The sequence below is a fragment of the Acinonyx jubatus genome, chromosome A1, assembly GCF_027475565.1.
Source record: "Acinonyx jubatus isolate Ajub_Pintada_27869175 chromosome A1, VMU_Ajub_asm_v1.0, whole genome shotgun sequence".
Lineage (NCBI taxonomy): Eukaryota > Metazoa > Chordata > Mammalia > Carnivora > Felidae > Acinonyx > Acinonyx jubatus.
The window spans coordinates 26,214,854-26,236,186 of NC_069380.1; the positions used below are offsets into that span (position 1 = coordinate 26,214,854).

General features: G+C 41.7%; 1 long non-coding RNA gene across 4 annotated transcripts; it reads left to right on the forward strand.

Annotated features, from left to right (window-relative positions):
- The first annotated feature begins 1,118 nt into the window (after window positions 1-1,118).
- LOC106971979 (uncharacterized) lies at window positions 1,119-21,087 on the forward strand. Of its 4 annotated transcripts, none has more exons than XR_008295600.1 (4): window positions 1,119-1,514; window positions 6,486-6,630; window positions 14,817-15,009; window positions 15,556-17,273. It is a non-coding gene; the product is annotated as an uncharacterized LOC106971979 (long non-coding RNA). The 4 variants fall into 4 exon arrangements; XR_001429775.3 differs by having other exon boundaries at window positions 1,120-1,514; window positions 15,711-17,272; XR_003422143.2 differs by lacking the exons at window positions 14,817-15,009; window positions 15,556-17,273 and adding an exon at window positions 14,572-14,719 and having other exon boundaries at window positions 1,126-1,514.
- The last annotated feature ends 246 nt before the right edge of the window (window positions 21,088-21,333 follow it).

Below are 21,333 nucleotides of genomic sequence, written 5' to 3' on the forward strand. Positions count from 1 at the left end.
TAATTCAGAACATTAATAGATTAAAATTTTAAAACTCATGATAATTTCATTTGATGCAGAAAAAGCATTCAACAAATTCTTTACTTATTTATGATAAAAACTCTTAGCAAACTAAGAGTAGAAAAGGATTTCTTTAATTCCCTTAAATGGATGATGGTTATATTCCAAAACAATTTTTACTTAATGGAAAAAATTTAAGTCCATTCCTGCTAAGACTGGAACAAGAGAAATATTGTCAAAAACCACTATATATTACAACCAACACTATAATGTTGGAAATCCTGTTCAGCCCTAAATAAAAGAAAGAAATAAAGGAATTGGAAAGAAAGAAACAAAATTATCAGTTTTTTCAGGTGCTATACTTACCTACTGAAAAGAACCAGTAGAATCAACAGGCAAATTATAAGAACTTGATGGGTATGTGATGAAATTATGAGAGCATTTCCAACAGCAAACAGCTAGAAAATGTTATTTTAAAAAGGCAAGATACCGTTCACATATCAACAATGGAAAAATGTTGGGTAATTAACGTAACCAAGATTATATAAGTCCTCTTTGAGAAAACGTAAGAGTTCTAATAAAGGACATAGAAAACAAAAACAAAAACAAAAACAAGTGAATGAGTAGCATTCCTTGTTCTTGACCCAAAGGACTTAAAATTGTAAAGATATCAACTCTCCCCATATTTGTTGTAGTTGCAACAAAATTCCATGGATCTTTGAGATCCATGATAAATTTATTTTAAAATGCATCTGATGTTGAGGCAGTGAAGGACTTTTTAAACAAAAGCTTCCAAAAAACATGGGATAAAGTTGATTAGAGAGTACATCAAAGTTAAGGATTTATGTTATGCAAAGGGAACATGGATAATGTTAGAAACATACTTCAAAATGGGAGAAGAGCCTTTACAATGTGTCAACTGGATGAGAGATTCCCATCTAGAATACAGAACATAAATCAAATAAGAAATCTAATAAACAAATCAACAGGAAAAAGACAGTGACCTCAATAGAAAAATGGGCAAAGTATGTCAACAGGCAACTTACAGAGAGATACACTCAGAAAGCTAACACATCATAAATAACTCAGCAAACTGACATAACAATGAGCTATAATTTTATACCCAGTTGACTGCAAAGGTTTCAAAAGCTGAACTACACTCTGTGTGAGCTGGATATGGACCTAGGTCCTGCTGGTGAGAGTAAGGACCAACACAGTGATTGGAAAGCACAATCTGTACTACTCAAGCAAAGTAAGAACACCCATGTCCTATGAGCTGGCAAGATTGAGAGGAGGGTAAGGAAATGGGAGTAGAGAAAACAACAAAGATTCTGGCTTAATTGACTGGGTAGATTCAGGTGACATTACCCAAGGTACAGAATGAAGAAGGAGGAAGAGCTGGTCTGGGGGTAAAGATGATGTTTTCCAATTTGGATCTGTTAAGAATTATGAACTCAGGGGATGCCTGATGAGAATAGTAGACACTCCATCGATATTATCTTCTCTCCAATCAGGTAAGTTCCCTTTTTCTTCTCTCTTTAGGAAAGACTGAATTTTATTTTGTAATTTTCTCCAACTTAAATGCTATTAGTTTTTTGTCGATAAGGACCAACGTTTCTACTCCCACCTTCTCAAAAATAAAAGAATGAATAGATGACACTGATTTTGGAGATCATCAAAACTTTTAAGCTATTGTTAGGAACTGAGTGGGAAGATATCCCTACTTTTTCCGAGTCACCGAATGTCAACATTCTTGGGCATATATTTTTTTATGTTTATTTATTTATTTGGGGGGGGGGGATGGGCAGAGGGTGGGAAAGAGAGAATCCTAAGCAGGCTCCACATCCAGTGCAGAGCCCAATGCCGGCCTCAGTCTCACAGACCATGAGATCATGACTTGAACCAAAATCAAGAGTCAGCCACTCAACCCACTGAGCCACCCAGGCATCTCTTGGGCATATTGTTTTAAGTGAGGTAAAGAATGGTTAAAAGACATCATGTCAGACTGAAAAGCTCATGTGTTTTGGTGCCAGAAAACCTGAATTTAAATACCAGTTCTCCACTAGAGAGCCAAGCAACTTGGGGGAAGATATTTAGCCTTTCAATAAATGTAACTAATAAAAATTACCTTTTTGTAATGTTATTAGGGTTAAACAAAATCATATAAATCAAGTGTCAGACACATAATAAATGTGTCATAAAGGCTATTATTATTAATTATTATTTTTTCTATACCATTGTAGACCCTTATCTTCAATAATTCTAAATTTCACAGAATAGTCTACATCAACACTGTCCGATAGGAGTACAAGGCAAGCCATATAGGATGTTTAAAATTTTTAGTAGCCATACTGAGAAAGTAAAAAGAAACAGGCCAAATTGGTATTAATAATACACTTTAGCCCAATATATGCAAAATACAATTTCAACATGTAACCAGTATGAATGTTATTAATAAGATATTGTACATTTTTGTTTTTGTATTGTTTTCAATATCTGGTGTGTACTTTATACATGAAACGTAACCTCAGTTCTGATGAGCCACACCTCAAGTGCTTAAAAATCACATGTGACTAGTGGTTACTTCGTTAAATGGGTCTACATCCAATGTTTAAATCCTGCATTATTTAAACATTCTCTTAAAAATCAACAAGTTCCTCTGTATGGTTCTCAGATAGTAAGAGTTTGTCTAACAAACAGCATGGCATTTCTCCCCCACCTCAGCCATTAGAAATGGAGATTCTTTGGAACACTCATTAGGTAGTTTGAACTTCTGGCAAGAGGGAGTGCCTGGGTGGCTCGGTTGGTTAAGAGTCTGACTTTGGCTCAGGTCATGATCTCACAGTTCATGAGTTAGAGCCCTGCGTCGGGCTCTGTGCTGCCAGCTCAGAGCCTGGAACCTGCTTTGGATTCTGTCTCCCTCTCTCCCTGCCCCTCCCCCGCTCACATTCTGTCTCTCTCAAAAATAAATAAACGTTAAAAAAAAGTTTATAGAACTTCTGGCAAGTGGTCTTTGCAAGTCTCCCCCCTTTCCCTCCTGGCGGCTACATGGCCTTGGAAGGATCTCTTGAACCAGCCCACAGAGCAGTTTTGGCTGCACTTTGAGGGGCTGAGGATTTTCTGACTCTTCTCCTCGAGGTTCAGAATATTAATTCTAAAAGAGATCTTATTCCCTCCCAGACCTAGGAAGATCCAAACCACAGTAGCCATTAAACCAATGGGAAGGAGGGAGGCAAAGTTTTCCATGTGGGGCTCACTCACGTTCCAGTGCAATCAAGCAGACCATTTGTTCTGTTTGGAATTAGTTTGGAATGAGACAGAGAGGAAAGAAATACATATTACATAAACTTACGGGAACCACAAACTGGATAAAACAAGTATTAACAATACTTGAAACATGAAAATGTATGAAATTATTACCTTTGTCTGCAGTATCTAATGGAATACCCTGCTTTGGGTGAGAGAGAGTGACCAGGTGACTTCTCTCAGATCCATTTTAAGTCTATTATTCTCTTGTTTTTGAAATAATTATGTCGAGAACTTTTTTTTTTAACTTGTGGTAAAAACACATAACGTGAAGTTTCCTATCTTAACCACTTTGAAGTGTACTGTTCAGTAGCGTTAAGTATATTTGCATTATTATGAAACAAATCTCCAGAATTTTCTTGTGTTGTAAATACAAAACTCTGTCCACATTCAATGAAAGCGCCCTTCCCCACCTCCCACCCCCCAGCCAACAGACAACCACCACTCTACTCTCTGTTTCTAGGAGTTAGCCTGCTCCAGATACCTCATATAAATGGAATCAAACACTGTCTTCTTCTGACTGGCTTATTTCACTCAGCGGAATGTCCTCAAGGTTCATGCACACTGTGGCAACATTCTTTTTAAGTTTAGTTTTCCAGATTTATCATTTTAAAAAATGCATTTGACTTGATTCACCAAACTTTTACTAGGCAACCACTATCTGCTACATGCTCTATCTATTTTCATGTTTAGTGGCTTGAAAACTGGAATATTCCGTCTCAAGTTAATGTAGCCATGGTTGGGACTTCCTTGAGACTTACTCCAGGAAGCTCTGAACAACAGGCCAGGGGATACATCGCATTGTGTCCAATTTAAATTCCATCCATGCTCCTCAGCCAGGCACTTCATTACTGCGTGTTTTTTCACTCCCCTAGGGGCTGATTCAGGTCCACAGATTATGGAGAACATAGGTAAAAGTAAGCACAGAATATGCGTGTGGCCTTGAATGAGGTGGAGATCATTTCGTAACCTCATTATTTCATTCTCAGTGATTTGGGTGGCTCACCGGCGATAGGCTGGCCAACAGCAAAGAATCTCACATCACCAGACTCTGTCCCCATCCTCTGTCTTTCCCTTTCCCAACACTTGATATCTCCAGAGCAGCAGGGAATGCAATCCTGCCATGTGCAGCTTAGCTCAAAGAGAAAAGGCACAGAGTTCCAATTTGTGATTCCCAGCCTGAAAGGGACCAATAAACTGTTGTTCTGATAAACAACACTTGAGCTTTTTTTTTTTTTTTTTTTTTTTTTAACGAAGGCATTAAACTGACCTTCTTTTGAAAGGGGCTAGACAGGGTAAACAGGAGAGGTCTTGTTTTCTCTTCGTCCTGGAAAAATAACATTTTTCCCTTTCCAGCTCAGTACAGTTGACTGAATTGGAAAGGAATCTATTTTCTCTGGAAAGATTTATTTGCCCAACAGTCATGTTTTTGTATATATGTGTGTGTTGGCAAGAGGCGATAGATTTTCAGAACAAGGGTCGTCTTGTTCACAGTTTAAAGGGGCCCAGAAGTTGACTAAGGAACTGAACGTTAGGGAAAGCTTTTGCAGCCTTCATTAATGCTATATACAGACTCCCAGTACATCTCCGGTGGGCCTGGGAGATGGGGCAGTGACTCTGTGGTGCCACCAAACTCATCTGAGAGCAGGTAGAAACATTTCTCCTTCCTTCACCTCAATCTCAAGACATGTGACAGCCAGAGTCTGTAAGAAAGCATCTGCGTTTCTAGTTGTTTCCAACAAAGTTAAACAATATTTGAATAAAGCCATGTGGAAAAGTTAAGCACAGAATTTCCTCCTTTCCTCACAACCAGACTTCTTTCTCCTACCTGAGGACACATGTCCCAGGATCAAGCAAAGGAGATATATAAATTCCTTCCTGGCCAAATCAGAGATAAGATGTACAGGAATTATTAGCTGTCCCCATCTCCTCTCACCTCTCATCTCCCCTACTCATCTTGACACAGGACAGGTATCACATTGAAGATTCGGGACCAAATATGTTCTCCTTTATGAAGAATGGATTTCACTACTTTAAGTTTTCTCACATTGTGTGCCAGGCATTAATATCGCATAAAGTAACATTGTGTACTTGGGGATATATTTTTTTGAGAACATTTCTCTGGAGGTGGATGGCCTATTTCTTGTCAACTCAAAAAAAAAGTTGAATATATGTATATACCCTGACACCAGAGATGCACTGTACTTTAAGCTGGTGGCTCCTTCCCCTGGTTTTGTTTGTTTCTTTCTTTCCAAGTCACCGTTTGCAGCACTCAACTGACATCTCAGCTAGATTTTGCACAAGTGACTTTTCACCCAGCTGGTCTTTGCCTTGCCAGGTGCGGCTGGCCAACATAAAGAAAGAAAACGTGTTTTTCCTTTTAGCAGGAACGTTAAAACTTTTCCCACATTTTCCATCACCCGGTGTCTGTTTTCAAGGAAGCACAGATCAGCAGAAACCAGAGGAGTCTGAGATTGCTCCTTCATAGGTGTTGGCTCTGAGCCTTTTCGTGCATTTAATTTAGCAGAAGTCCACATTGTGAAATGAGGGCAAAATGTAATTTTTCTTTGATGGCAAAATGGTTTCCATGAGGAGAAACTGGCTGACGGCACTGAGTCCCGTGTTGCTGGAAGCCTTCACAGCAGCTACTCACCTTTGTCTTGCACCCAAACTCCCCCAGAGGCTGGCTGCACTCACGGGGCCGAATGGCTTTCCCCTCAGCAAGTGCATACCTTCTTGAGGCATTTTTAACTGTCACCAATAGATTTCCATTGTGTGCCAAAGTCCATGTACCTGGCAGAATTGGCAATTTCATCAATTCCTAGCGTGTTCTTTATTCGCCTGGTTGAAAGGTAGTTGGGACTGAATCTGAGCTAAATGGGTTTTGTACTTGTTTTCAAGCTGCCCAGCACAGCGACTCCCAAAGAATCAGCATGCTTCTCCAGGAAAGACACCAGAAGTTTTCCAGGGTAGGGTCCAGCTTTTCTTCTTAATCTCTTCTCCAGATATCTACCCCACGCTTGGTGTTAAATAAATATTAATTGGAAATGCTGACCACAAGGTAGCAGAAATGGAAGAGAGGAGAGAAATATGTCAGCTCGCTGCAGGTTAGCAAAGGATAAAACAGGGTTGATCATCCAGGAGAGCTGGACCTGATTCTCCATCTCTTTTTCTTGTAGGCCTCACAGCTAAGAGAAGTTTCCAGGCCTCTCTCTGCCACAATCCCTTCTCTGATTCGCCTCCAGTGATGCCCTCTCTACTCTGCCCATTCGTCGTCCATCAGCACCCTTCCTTTCCCACCCCAAGGTGCTGAGAACCTCCAGGGTAAGTGCCTCCCCTATCTCTCATCCTATCTCTTTCCCTCCAGCCACTGGCCTTGGGATGGGAGTGGGGGGAAGGGGGGATTAGAAGCAGGAAATCTCTTGGATGGGGTATTACGTAGCTAGTTGAATCTTGCCCCCAGGGTTTCCAAATGTAGAACAAGAGGTAGCTGCCTGGAGTGGTAAGAAGGAGATTTAGGGATGTTAGCACTTGCCACCTAATTGTCAAGGTGGGCTGTTCACAGAGATGTGTTCTTCCCTTGAGTTGTGGACAACAGGGAGAAAATGTAAACGAATAGGGAGAAAATGCACTATCTCAGCAGCTGGCTTCAGAATTTCTCCTATCTTGATGAACCAGCCTGATGTGAAGAGTTGAGCAGGAAGGTTAGGCCCCAGGAAAGTTATGGAAGGAAAAAATAGAACGAAGAGAGGACTATACAAAACAATGAAACTGTAATACTTTTTGCTAATGAGGATGGGGGTAGAGTGTTGAGCTACCAGGTAGTAGATCTCAGTTGATGGAAAAAATGTTTATGTCATATCATTTTTAACTGTTTTATTTGTTTGCACTGGTATGATGTAAACTCCTCTATTTAAGTAAAGGGCATAAAGTACATATGAATTACAATAAAGTACATGTAAAGACTCTGTGTGTGTGTGTGTGTGTGTGTGTGTGTGTGTGTGTGTGTGAAAATCGAGGGATCCTTCTGGATTTTCTACATTCAGATCCACATCTTAGAGAAAGCCCACAGCGGACAATGAGATGATACACATATTGAAACACAGAGTCAATATGTCAATGGGAGGAACTGGAATTTGATCAGCAATATCAAAAGGCATACCTTCCTTATGCATGCAGAATCCAAGAAGCAGAAGGTTTGCGAGCTCCTTCAGGTGGCAATGAAAAGCAATTCATTTAATACTCAAAAGACAGATTTTGTTTTCTCTGATGCCTTGGTTAAATGAAGAGCACATTTAGTAAAGTAGGGAGACAGGGCTGGGCAGCCATTTACTGACTTGATTTGGGTCTAGCAGTATTACCTGGGAAAAGACACGAATGGAAAGAAAATGTAAACTTCTATCAGCACTTTGACCCTACTGAAAGAGATTGCCTTCTTTCACAAAAATATATGGATCAAGGGTGTATGGAATCATCCAAAAATGTTGTCATGAACTTAAATTTGACAAAAGCCATACAACATATGAATCCAACCTCTGGAACCAGTTACCTGGACTTGAACCCCCTTTACTTGTAAGTGACCTTATGCAAATTTCTTAACCTCCTTATGCCTCAGTTTCCTCTTCTCTAAACTGAGGCTAGTCATAGCCCCTAGCTCATAAGGTCCTTGAGAAGATGAAGTGAGTTTGGGTGCAGAAAGCACTTAGAATAGTTCTGGCACATTCAAAACGTGCCAGAATAATAATTCAGAAGTGAACTAGAAAATTCATGTACATATTTCAATCCTCCCAACAATTAATTTTCATAACAAAGGGACAATAGCTTCTCAGCTGAAGACATAAGACCAAGGAAAGCAAGTAAATTTTCTAAGGTCACACAACTGGTTAGAAGCAGATGCCTTTGTGGGTCACTCATTTCGTAAATTTATACAGCAAAAATTGTAACTATTGATTACAGCTCACATAGGGAATAGCGCAATATCTTATACGGCATTTAACTAGAAATGGAAATCCAAACAGGAAATAGCTATGTTAAGTGCACTTTAAATGGGAAAGTGTGAAATATAGTGAAATTCTTACAGTTAATCTCTGAGCGGAAACCACACAGGATAAGCAGTGTGGCTGAGCTAGCAGGGTCAGCAGAAGTCTATATTCTCAATTTCTGGTCTTCAGTTGCTTGAATTTTTTAAAACAATAGTGAGAGGATAATTAGCAAATATTTCACATGCTGAATACATTTGTATTAGCTGAAAGAAAAATAATTTTTCTCCTTAAAGTTATGCCTATAGTAAAAGTTCCTTTTCCTCTTGGTAAGCAATTTGGGCAAGCCTGGCTTACTGGCAGCTTTCACATCCCCCTCGTGACTTATAGCCTGATATTGATCTGGGTTCTGGGGGTGGCTTGGAGGCAGGACAGAATCCTTCTTCATGGAGCACCTCCTACTGCCAGTGTCAACCTGATACCTGACAGCCACCGTCCCTTCCCATCCCGCCTCCCATCTTCGGAGGGTGGTGCTCTCATCTTCTTTTTAGAGGTGAGGAAACCGAGGCACAGAAAGGTTAGGCAACTGACTCATTTTCTCGCAGCTACTAAGTGGGGACACCAGGCTTCAAACCAAGGATGGACCCCACAGTCCATGCTTCTGTTATTCATAATTTGCCCCTGTTAGTTAAAGACGGATCCACATTAAATTAAATTCCAGGCCAGGCTGCTTTTGTAAAACTCAACTGATGCATGTACATGTGTGTAAAGAAATGGAAGTTCAGGTACTTGCAAGTAATTGCTAGATGGACAAACAGAACACGGAGAGCCCTTAGATCTGAACGAACAGCTGACGAAGGCCTACGATTAGGTCAGATTGTTTCTCACGTGTTTACTCAACAATCTTTGACTCTTTTCAAAGAAATTCACAGGCTCTAATCTCTTAAACCAGTGGTTCTCTTACTTTTCACATGTGAAAAGGCATGGCACGTGCACATTTCAACGCATCTCCAAAGGAACAATTCTGCATGTTCCTCTCTTTTTTATCCTTTCTTTTTTTCTGTACTGCTCCTTTCTGTGCTCCGTTTCCATCAATAGAACTAGTTTACTCAAAGTTGTCCAGACTCAGGACCTCAGGGCCATTACAGTGCCAGCCTCATGCTCCATGATTTCTCTCAGACCTGGTCTCTCTTCTCCATCCATAGTGACTTCCGAACTATCATCTGTCAACTTGGTTCCCTGCCCCTTTTCTCTTTTTCCTATAATCTTTTATTTTCACTTCTGCCAGATGAGTCTCCCCAAATACAGTTTATTTTTATTTTTTCCAAATACAGTTTAAATACTATCATTTTATTGTAACAGAACCTTAAAAAACTACCACTCCTCACTTGAGCCCCTAATAAACCTTGTTGTTCAATCCCGGCAAGCTTTGTACTACCTGTACCCGATGCCCCAGCCAAAATGTCACTGAGGACTGTGTTTCTCTTTACTCATCCATTCTGTATTTGATTAAAATACTACCCTGCTCATCCTTCTCCAAAAACTTGTCTCCTGATTCTCAATCAAATGGAATCGTTATTCCTTTGGACCCTCTGTCATAAAATGAGCAGAAATCGCTGTGTTGTGTTGTGATTTCTATTATTATCTCCAGTTCTGTGGTCTTTTGTCCCTCCCCTCCCCCACTCCCATCTCCCAGTAAATTATCATTTCCTTGGCGGTTGAGATTTTGCATCCCCTATAGTTCCAGTAGGGTCTTTCCCATGCAGTGGTAATTGTAATCGTGATGTTGTTGTTGCTAATGAAGGAGGAGGAGGAGATGTTGCAGGAAAAGATGGTTAGAGAGCTCATTTGCTTCTTTAATCACCCTGGATGAACAGCTCTAACTGTTGAAAAGTCTTTTCCCATATTCATCTGAAACCTGCCCCACTGAAATTTGCCCCCATAAATATTTATTGAGTAACTACTAGGTGCAAATTGCACCATTTTAGGCACAAATCACTCTCACTGATTCCAATACAGCCTGTATGCTCACCTTCCCATGAAGGGACCTTCTTCTCACACATAAAGGAGGAAAAATGCTGTTCCTAAGTCCACACTCTCAGCAGCTTCTCCAAGCTTCTCTCACTTCTACCCTGAGCTCTGCTTTCCAAGTCATTTCTTGAAAGTATCTCTCTACACTCATTTCTGAGCTATAACATTGTAATGGGAGTGCATAGAGGGTTGCTGAGAGATTTATTGGATTTTTTATCATAATGCATAGCAAATTCCTGGGAGTCAGAGGTAGAAAGGCTTGTTTCGTTTACACAGAAAAATGTTCAGCCTCATGGTTAAATCTTAAAATATTTGAAGATCACACCCTGTATCCCATAAATCTTATTTGGAAAGATTTATTTACTTTGGAAGCAAGAAGTGGAGAGCTAGGTAAAGGTTCGTAGTTAAAATGTCAGGAGATGGGCTTAAAAGGGGTATATTTAGAAAGAACACTCATTTATGTGGGATCGAGTAGATAAATGACAGTCCATCATTACAGCAATGGGGAAAGTGTTATGAGTCGGAGTCCCTGATGAAATCAGACTTTGGTGGTACTCTTGCACAGCTGGTGGAGAAACAGACCAAACTTTGGTCTCATAGGTTAATTGTGTGAATCTGATATTACTACAGGTAGCGGCTTGCCGTGCATGATCTATTTTGACACTGGGACCAGCCAAAGCCACTGATGTCTTCCCATCACTGACGTCTGTTACCCTCATTGTCTCTCTCACAGAACATGCAATGACCTCCCAACCAGGGTCCTTATCTCCAACTGCTCCTCTCACCAAACCGTCCCATCTGACCCAGTGAGGCTAATCTTGCTAAAATGCAGTTCTAATCATGTTCCTGGCCCAGCTATTGTTTCTTAAATCGTCAACCTTAAACTTCAATGTCCCCTCCCACCTTGTCCCTGGAGGTGACCCTAAGCTCCAGATAGGGTTGACCACCCCTAATTTTATCTGTTATTTCTAATATAGATTTCAGTCCTAGTACCTATAACATTTTATTTCTTTACATCTCTCTCTTACTTCTAAGAGTGTAATTTTGCATTTGTATTCCCAATATGTACCGTAGTGCCTAGCATCCAATGAATGCCTAATACCTTGTCTTAGGAACGAATATAGGAGAAAATCTAGTCTCCCTGGTATAGCACTATAAGCATTCCATAATCTTGGCTTGCCCTGTCTGTTCAGTATGCCTGCTAATGGCTGCTGTTCCTTTGCAAAATACAAAGCAAACCTTTCCCTTAACAAGGCTTGAATCTTCCCACTCTGATGGGGAAATTCTCTGTCCAGTCTGTTGCTTTCAGCTGGATGGCTCTTCTTAATTTCTCTGCTTGTTGAAACACTATTCATTTTCCAAGAGACGGTCCAGATGTCCCTTCTTTATGAAGCCTCCCATGCTCTGATTGATCTGTCACCTGGTTCATCTGTCTTTGGCAGCATTGATCAGATACTTATTTCATGACCTCATTCCCTTCCATGTTCACCACCGCCTTTCAAGTTGGCAGTGGGCCAAATTGGTGCTAAGAAAATTGTGTGGAGTGGAAGTAATATGACTACATGCCTTAATACAATAAGACTCTGCTGACTTTGCTGAGCACACAGCCCTGTCCCACATGCCTAGATCTTGCTACTGAAAAAGTGCTAGAAAATGGCACTGATGGCATAGTTAGCACATGATCAGGTCAAAGTCTTTTCCTCTCCTAATTTTCTCTGGAGGAGTAGTGAGCTGGGCTGAAGAGCCTAGAATTTCCCAACCTGTGTCCCCACAGTGATGTATGGAGAGAGGGATTCCTCTCACCCCTCAGAGTATCTGGGCCGGGCTCAAAACACCCAAGCCCCTAGGCCTCTGGGTGTTAACCCAGTGTGCTTCATGGTGTGTGTCCTGTTATGAAAAAAGTTGGGAAGCACTGGCCATACTTAGTCAAATAGGGCAAGACCATGAACATGTGGGCACACACACACTACAATGGGAAATATCTCCATTTGGATTTGGTGTCACCAAATCCTGTAGGCACAGCAGGAAAAACCAGGAGGCTGGAGTCAGGAGCTGTATTCCAAACCCGTCCGTTATGTAGGTGTGACTTTGAGCAAATCATCTAAACTTTCTAGACTTCTCTTTCCTCGAGGATTTTTTTTCTTCACAGATTTTTCTTTCTTTTTAAGCTGGCTTCCATTGGGGTTAGGGAAAAGCCATGGACTAAGCGATGTCCACATTCTCTTTCAATGCTCATGTCCTTGGAATCTTTGAAAACCTGTTTCTTATCAGTGTTGAAAGTAAAATAAATAACCTTTAGGCCACAACTATTTCATTCTTAGAACAGATTGTTTTTCTGGTCTGGTCACTTGATCGTTTGGTTTTCTGAGAATGTAGAGCCTCTGGGTGAGGTAAAAGCTTTCATGATATGGGTGTTAAATCTATCCAGGTGAAGGCAAAAGCTATGGCCCCTCCTGGAAACGGAATGTGAACATCTTTGGGGGGGCATCAAATACCATAGATATCATTTTCAGGTGGCTTCATTCTCCCCCTCCCAATTAAATATATGACTGTGAACTAACTTTAGAAAACTACAATCCGTAGGTTTGTGTTATTCATTTATTACTTCAACTGCTTATAGTAACCATACCACTGTTTGCCCTAAAACAGTCCAGGTTAGATGACTTTTTGTGCATCAGGTGATCTCTACTAATTATTTTCCACACTCCCTTTCACTCTGCATACTGAGTGCCTACTGCACCTTCTCTCTGCCAGCAGTCTGCCCCTTCCGGGCTGGGCTGGTATAGATTCACAGGTGACTCAGCTCATTCAGAGAACTGGGTCAAAACAATGTCCTGAAATCTCTGTTTCTGAACCTGATCAAATGAAGGCGGTTAGTAGTAAACAAAGGATGGTGGACTCTGGATGAATCGCAGAATTTGAAATCAAACCCCCTAGCCGAGAGCCCTGATTCCATGTTGGATATGAATTTTTAGAAGACTCTGAATTCACGCTTTCTTCTCTGTGTTTGTGTAACTGTGGCTTATAAAAGTTTGATTTTTCACATCAGGAATTTTGTCGTTGGTGTGGCCCTCACCACATCTTGACAACAGAAGCCTCTTGCTGTGTCTGAAACCAGCCCTTGAGGCAAGAATTCACTTGGTGAATGAACACACCTTTGAGGTGCAAGGCATCTCCTTCACCATTCACAGGCACGATTTATTCACTTGTTTCCACACACTGGCTTCTGTCTTCATCCACGGAGCTAGGAAACAGGGTCTTGTTTATATAAAGGTGTTGTAAAATGAATCGATCCCCACAAGGCCCCTTGGCCACAGGAAGGACTCCCAGACATGCTCTGCACTGTATAAACACACACTTTTCATCTATCCCTGGCACACTTTCTCCATTTATAGCCTGTGGATTCCCTTCTCTGATTTTGACCTAGTAATGCTTCCTTCTTTACTTTAAAGTGTGAATGGGTTTCTGGGATCTTCTTTCTATAAATGCTTTACCATGCCAGAGCATGGTAAGGTCTTGTTTCAACACAGCCTTGTCTAAAGCCCTCACTGACCCCATCCCCCTACTGTGGAAATAAGTTCTTCCTCATCTCCTATGACATTTCTCTGTAACCTTTCTTCTTGCATTTATCACTTCTTAAAGTGATCAAAGATCTTCATCTCCCCACCAGGGTTGGGACTGTGTAAGACAAGGGACTTGTGTCAGATGTCAAATTTAGGGGAAGGAGCCAAACCCCAGTGAAAGTAAATCATGTTGTTAAGGTGACATTAAAAAAAAAAAAAAAAAAAAGAATTAGTGAAAAAAATCCATGATTTTTCCATTAACAAAATATCAACATTTTCAAGAAAGACGGGATCAGTCTTTTTCCTTTTATTCGCCCTTTTCCTTTCAGATTTTTTTCTTTTGCCAGAGGGTCTGCTATGGCCAAGCACTGTTCATTGATTTGGTGGTTATTGGAAATTTTGATATTTTGTTCATCATAGATTTTTGCATTCATTTTGAGTTTTTAAAATATATTGCATTAAGATGTTATTTGTCTTGATTCCTACGTTTTTGGCATCCCCTTAAATGTTGTGCTTCTGGCCACTGCCTCCCTTGCCTGACCCTGACCCTGGCTCTGATCACCATAGCAACCGGCACAGGTCTTTACCCTCTGATACACACTCAATTAATATTTCATGAATGAATGAATGAATGAATGAATGAATACTAGCAGAGATATCTTAGATGCTCTTTTCTTTTCTTTTTCCTGAAGGTAAAATGACACCTGACCCACAATTTAGTATCTACCATGACATCTACGTGGGGAAATTATAGTGGCCTGGAGTGACTGTCTGTAGTAGCCGTCAGCATTGCTCCCGCTAATTAAAATCATTGATCCTGGACCGTTTCACTGTCACAGAGCACCTCCTCCAGTCTTGCTTTATTTCATAAATATAAGTGCTTCTCAAGAAGCTAAATAGTCACAGGGCTACCAAATTATCTTTCACCTTCTTCTAGTGAACTGCGAGCCACTGACAATAAGAATTACTTCTTTGGAAGTCCAGAATATTGGGAGCAGAGGTTCTGTAGATGGGTGCAGTGAAGGAGTCTCAATGCCTCCAGGAGGAGGAAGATGGCAGAGGTCTGGAAGACCAAACGTCAGGGAGTCTGCTCCTCCGACGATACTACCCAGTACGCAGTGGCCCAGAAAGTGAAATTTTGCTTCATTACAATATCACAGACACATAGGAGAGGTTCCCCTTTCTGGGGGGGAGAAAGGCACAGATCAAGTAGGTGTTGAGTCTGAGTCTCATGTAGGCCTCGAAGAGTATGGTTGACTCCTCACTGTATTCATCAACATTGATCTTTAAAAGACAAAATGATCATTCACAAATCTTCTCACAAAATCATCTCTAGGAAGTTGAGCCTGTCATAACAAAATTATTTCTATGTCCTGGTAGACCGCCCATGAAAATGTTTTTGATTTAGTTACAGGAATTCTATTCGGCAAACAGTGCTGTTAAAGTGTTTTCCCTGGGTTCTGTCCACATAACAGTCGCTGTCCCTGGGAGGGTGGATTTTATTCTGTAATAGTTACGATGATTTACACTTTTGTCCAGTTATCAAATGATCGTTGACCTCTATTATCCTCACTCCTCTAACCCTATGCAGCCCAACTGTAAAAACATTAAATTAACTTAAAAAAAAAAAAAGAAAAAAGAATAATCTATCCACCCCCCCCCCATCCCCAATCCAGGAAGAAAGAAAGAAATCCAGAAATAAGAAAATGATTCTTAGAGAATGCTTTTTTTTGTTTCCCTGGACGTCTTCAAATCATTTATTTTTCCACTTCGTTTTTTGGCTGTTCCATGTGGAGTGCCTGGAACTTCACTTCCGCTATACCTCTGGAAGTTTCGGGATCTGAGACCCGGCAATGTGTTCCCTTTAACAACGCATCTTACTGGAAGAGTGTTCAGACACTTCCCGGAGTATGGAGTGAGCGTCAGGAACATGCTGGGGTTCAAGTTCATGTTTCCTGAGGGCCTCGTGTGTGGCAGCCACCATGCTTAGCAGCTTTCCCAGGTTGATTTATCTGATACTTTGAAGAGTCTAGAGGGAGAACAGTTACGGCCAGGCTCATGCTAAAGAAATAAAAACTAAGGCTGTAGCAGGTCGTTATGTGCCCAAGGCTGCAAGACTAGTGAGTGAGGGGCAAGACTGAGGCTTGGCCCAGGTCCCCTGCTTGTCATATTACATACAATTGCCTGGTTATTGTCACAGAAGGGAAACACCACACTGCTTCTTCTCCAAGAGATGCAGAGAATATGTTTATCCAACCCAATATGTCATGTGGTTTCCATGGGGAAAAGAAATAATCCTAAGAGGCTTCAGACATTATTTTCACCTATTTGAAGGGACAAGCACTACCTGTTCAGCTCTCTAGACCCTGTGTATACCTTCCCTGGGATTCCATATTTTATCAGAGCAACTTCTCCCTTTTCAAAAAGTCACCGTAACTTCCAAAGAGGCTTACAAGTAAGAGTTTCTAGATCACCTTGGAAGACTTTTGAGGGTATATGCGGACATATGTGTGTGTGTGCTGGGGGTGAGGGAAGAATGTGTGGAACAGAAATTGAATGATGCTGAAAAATATATCCTGATTTCTCAGGATCATATTTTTAAAATGTTTTTAATGTTTATTTATTTTTGAGAGAGAGAGAGAGAGAGAGAGAGGAGAGAGGAAGCAGGGGAGGGGCAGAGAGAGAGGGAGACACAGAATCCAAAGTAGGTTCCAGGCTCCGAGCTGTCAGCACAGATCCCGACGCGGGGTTCAAACTCACATACCGTGAGATCATGACTCGAGCCGAAGCCGGATGCTTAACCGACTGAGCCCCAGGACCATATTTTTAATAAACAAGCAATCAAGTATTCATGGCTACAACTATAATGGATAAAACAACTGAAGTTAAAAACAGTCTAGGAGAAGTAAGACAGAATAGCATGGCACAGTGGTCAAATGTGTTGGCTCTTCAGGTTGCTCGATGTATTCCAGTTCTGCTATTTACTGGTTATGTGACATTTAACTGTTACTTAAAAATGAACAGTGGGGCACCTGGGTGGCTCAGTCTGTTAAGCGTTTGGACTTTGGCTCAGGTCATGATCTCATGGTTCATGGGTTCCAGCCCCACATTGGGCTCTGTGCTGACAGCTCAGAGCCTGGAGCCTGCTTAGGATTCAGTGTTTCCCTGTCTCTCTGCCCCTCCCCTCTTTGCACTCTGTGTCTGTCTCTGTCTCTCTCAAAAATGAATAAACATTAAAACAATGTTTTAAAAGACTGGAATTAAAAACACAGTTTAAAAAAGTAACCAACCAACCAACCGACAAGCAAACCCTGTGTGTTCAGTGTTCCTACCTATACAATGAGCATAATAACAGTAAGTATGCATAAGGATGTTGAGAAGAATAAATGAGAAAGTGCATATAAGATGTCTCACACTTTGTAAAAGTGTGCTATTATCAAGAGATATATATATACGTATATATATATGTAGATAGATATATAGATATATATACACATATATACGTATACATGTATATATATACATATATATACATATACATATATGTATATATGTATATGTATATATATGTATATATGTATATACACGTATATACGTGTGTATGTATATACACGTATACATATATATATGTAGATATATATGTAGATATCTACCTATCTATATATATATATATGGCATTTTGTTAGCCCCTTGTTGTAGAATAATCTATTTCTCAGATTTAAGACACTGGGAAAGTGTTAATCACGGCAGAAATTGTCATCAGACTTAGAGATAGAGCAGGCGATTTTATTAGTGGAAGTCAATATGACTCCAGTAACTCAGGAGCACACGGCCTACAAAGCATGGGGAAGAGGACATCCAGCCAATAAACAGTAATAATTGCAACATTGTTGGCAGCTGAGCCGCCGGAGCACCTAATCGCCTTCAACAATGAGTTGGCGACTAACTGCCCAGAGGTGGCGGATCGGCACTAACCATACGAGAGGCACCAGCACAACCAGAAAACACCCAGCAGATGCCCCTTGCAGGAAATGTAATTAAAGTGGAAAGGACTATAACAACATTCCCACTGGGCTCTTGACTCAAACTGGAGAGGCAGAGCAGTGTGTGAATTCTCCAGACCAGGAGGCTGGCGTGGAAACAGCTGACGCTGTGGGCCTCCTCGGATCCTGCCGAGGGCGCTTCTAGCTCTGTCAACCCCTCAGTCACAGAGCACTTGCAGATCAGCCCAATTCTGGGTCACGAACAAGTGGGGAGCCGCAGAGCTCTGGGTCGTTTAAAGGAAATGAAAGATCACACACCTTCTGTAATGAAACACCCTTCTATCTCCTCATGGCCAGTATTATTTAGTCACTGATAATACAGCAAACTCTTCAGAAATAATTCAAGCAGATAAGAAATCAAGCCCCACCCTTTTATGTTCTGAGGCCTAGCAGTGGCTCCAACTCTTGGAATGAAATCTATTACACATCCTCAGCCCATGAGTTTTTCCTACAAATGTATGAGACCCTAAACTTGGGAAGGTGGTAGGCAGTTCTGCAGGGAGACAGTGTGATGGGTGCCCGCCCTGGAGGAGCAGCTTCGGGTTTCAGATGTGGTCTCCACGGCACTGGGCAAATTGCTTCATTCTCGGTTTTCTCGTTCAGAAAATTGAGGCATAACAGCATCTACCTCTTACGGTTCTTGTGCCTGGAACACTGTAGGCACTAAATGATTGTCAGCTATAACGCCCAGTTTTTCAAGTAGTTAACGATGGCTTCACCTACTGACAGTCTGGTGAATAAATTTTTTGAAAAAAGAAAAAACACATACCAATAAAACGTGTATTTCTCATAACTAAACTATCTAATAGGATATATACCCAGAGTGGGATTGATGGATCATATGGTGGTTCTGCTTTTGATGTTTTGAGAAATGTCCATACTGTTTTCCATAGTGGCTGCACCATTTTACATTCCCACCAACAGTCCCATTTTCTCCACATCCTTGCCAAAACTTATCTTGTTTTTTTTTTTTATAGTAGCCATGCAAACTAGTATAGGGTGATATATATCATTGTGGTTTGGTTTTGCTTTTTGTATATTAATTATATTTCAATAAAGTTGTTAAAAAATATCTTACATTGTCCCTTAGACATAATAGGTTGCTATTGACCCTTTGATTGCTGTGTGAAAAGATAACATGTCTCTGAGTAATTTCAACAGTCGATGTGTTGAAAGGATCACAAATATCTACCTTTGGCAAGTACTTACAGTGATCATTCTAAATACATATACCAGGGGTGCCTGGATCGCTCAATTGGTTGAGCGATCGACTACAGCTCAGGTCATGATCTCATGGTTCATGAGTTCAAGCCCACGTCGGGCTCTGTGCTGACAGCTCGATCCTGGAGGCTGCTTTGGATTCTGTGTCTCCCTCTCTCTCTGTTCCTCTCCCGCTCATGCTCTGTCTCTCTGTCTCTCAAAAATAAACATTAAAAAAATAAATACATCTACCCACCAGGTGCTATGAATAGAGAGAGATGGAACATAGGTGGGACATAGTCCCTTCTTCATGGAACTTAAATTATGGTTAGACAGGCGGCGACAACAAAGCCTGAGAAGTCTTAGCATCAGAAACTCAGAGTGTGAGGGTGTCATGTCCAGGAAGGAGAAAGAGAAAGCTTCCCTAATGCAGTGAAGTTTACACTGAAAACTGAAGGATTCAAGGGTTAACTACACCTGAGAAGGCGCTCCAGGTGAGTGGGAGCATCAGGTTCCAAGATCTAGAAGGAAAAGGAGGCTGGAGCTGAGAGGAGCCGTCTCCTCCTGCCTGTAGCTACAGGAGATGGCAAGGTGGACGGTGGCCAGATTCTGGTGTAGGCTTGGAGAAACCTCAAAAGGTGAGGCTTGGGGGCGCCTGGGTGGCACAGTCGCTTAAGCATCCGACTTCAGCCAGGTCACGATCTCGCGGTCCGGGAGTTCGAGCCCCGCGTCAGGCTCTGGGCTGATGGCTCAGAGCCTGGAGCCTGTTTCCGATTCTGTGTCTCCCTCGCTCTCTGCCCCTCCCCCGTTCATGATCTGTCTCTCTCTGTCCCCAAAATAAATAAACGTTGAAAAAAAAAATTAAAAAAAAAAAAAAAGGTGAGGCTTGATCCAGAGAATGATGGGGAAATCACTGACAGGTTTCAAATAGGGAAGTGAAATGGTCTGATCTGAGATTAGGAAGCATCATTCTGGCTGTTTGGTGAGGCAAGAGGGAATGTGGGGATCCCGGTAGGAGGCATAAATGCCTCACCTTTGATGATTCTGGCCCAGACTTGGGCAGTTTGGAAGCAAAGTATTGGATAGATTGGAGACGAATTTATATATTTGGCTTCAAACTAAAGCTACTACCCACTCCCCGACACTGCCCAGATAGGGATGGGATATGTAGAAACCTTAACTTTTAGGCTGCCCTCTGCAAACAATACCCAGAACATATTTAGATTAGAAAAAAGAAGGGAACTGATATCCAAAGTGGAGCTAGGGCGTTGCCCATGCCAATTATCTGATAATCTGCTTGACCCATTGCTTCAGCTAACGAAGGGCTGTTTGCCCTCCTTCCACCCGTTATGCTTATCATCATGCTTACCATCGCAGGGCCCCAGAGAAGCCAGAGAGAACTCAACACCAGTCCCTCTAGCCAAACAATCAGTAAACGAAGATAACTTTAAAGAGTGTCAAGCCCAACTTTATGACTCCCTCATAGGCACCAAGGGCATTGTCTCAAGAGCCTAAGCCACCAGACAGGATAACCCAGGACTGCTTGTCGGTTGACCTGCTGAGACCAACTATGACTCATCTGTTTACTGCAGAACGGAGGTAATGTGGGATGCAAAGGTTGACAGCCACCTCCCGGGAGACCGTTTGACCTGGAAATCAGGGCCCTGGGTTTCAACCGGAAATGTTTACACTGGCACAGACCCAAGATGGATGGAGGGCCACGTCACGGAGAGCTGAGTGAGCACATGCACACATTTTAAGGGACCGGGGTCTTCACAGCTGACCGGCTGGTCACTCTCACTGCTGCGCTGAGCAGCCTGGAGGCTAGCGGTCATCACTTACATGTGCTTTGCTACTTACACTTGGATTTATAACCACGCTTTCCCACGACCGCATTTTCTTTCTTGGCAGAAGATTAAGGGCAGCAATAATAAACACGTAATAATAGTGATATTGGTTTCATTTATTAATGGCATATTATATCTGGGGGGCATTATGTCTTTCAGGTGATATACATTACCTCTACTCCACCATCACAGCCTGGTGCACCTATGAATCACCTGGGGACCTTTGAAATACTAACCCCTGGGCCCACCCTCCAAGGGCTCTGATTTAATTGATCTGGGTGGAGCCCAGGCATGGGCATTTTAAGGCCCCCGGGGGGAATTCTCGTGTGCAGCCAGGGTTGAGAACCACAGCTTTAATCATCAT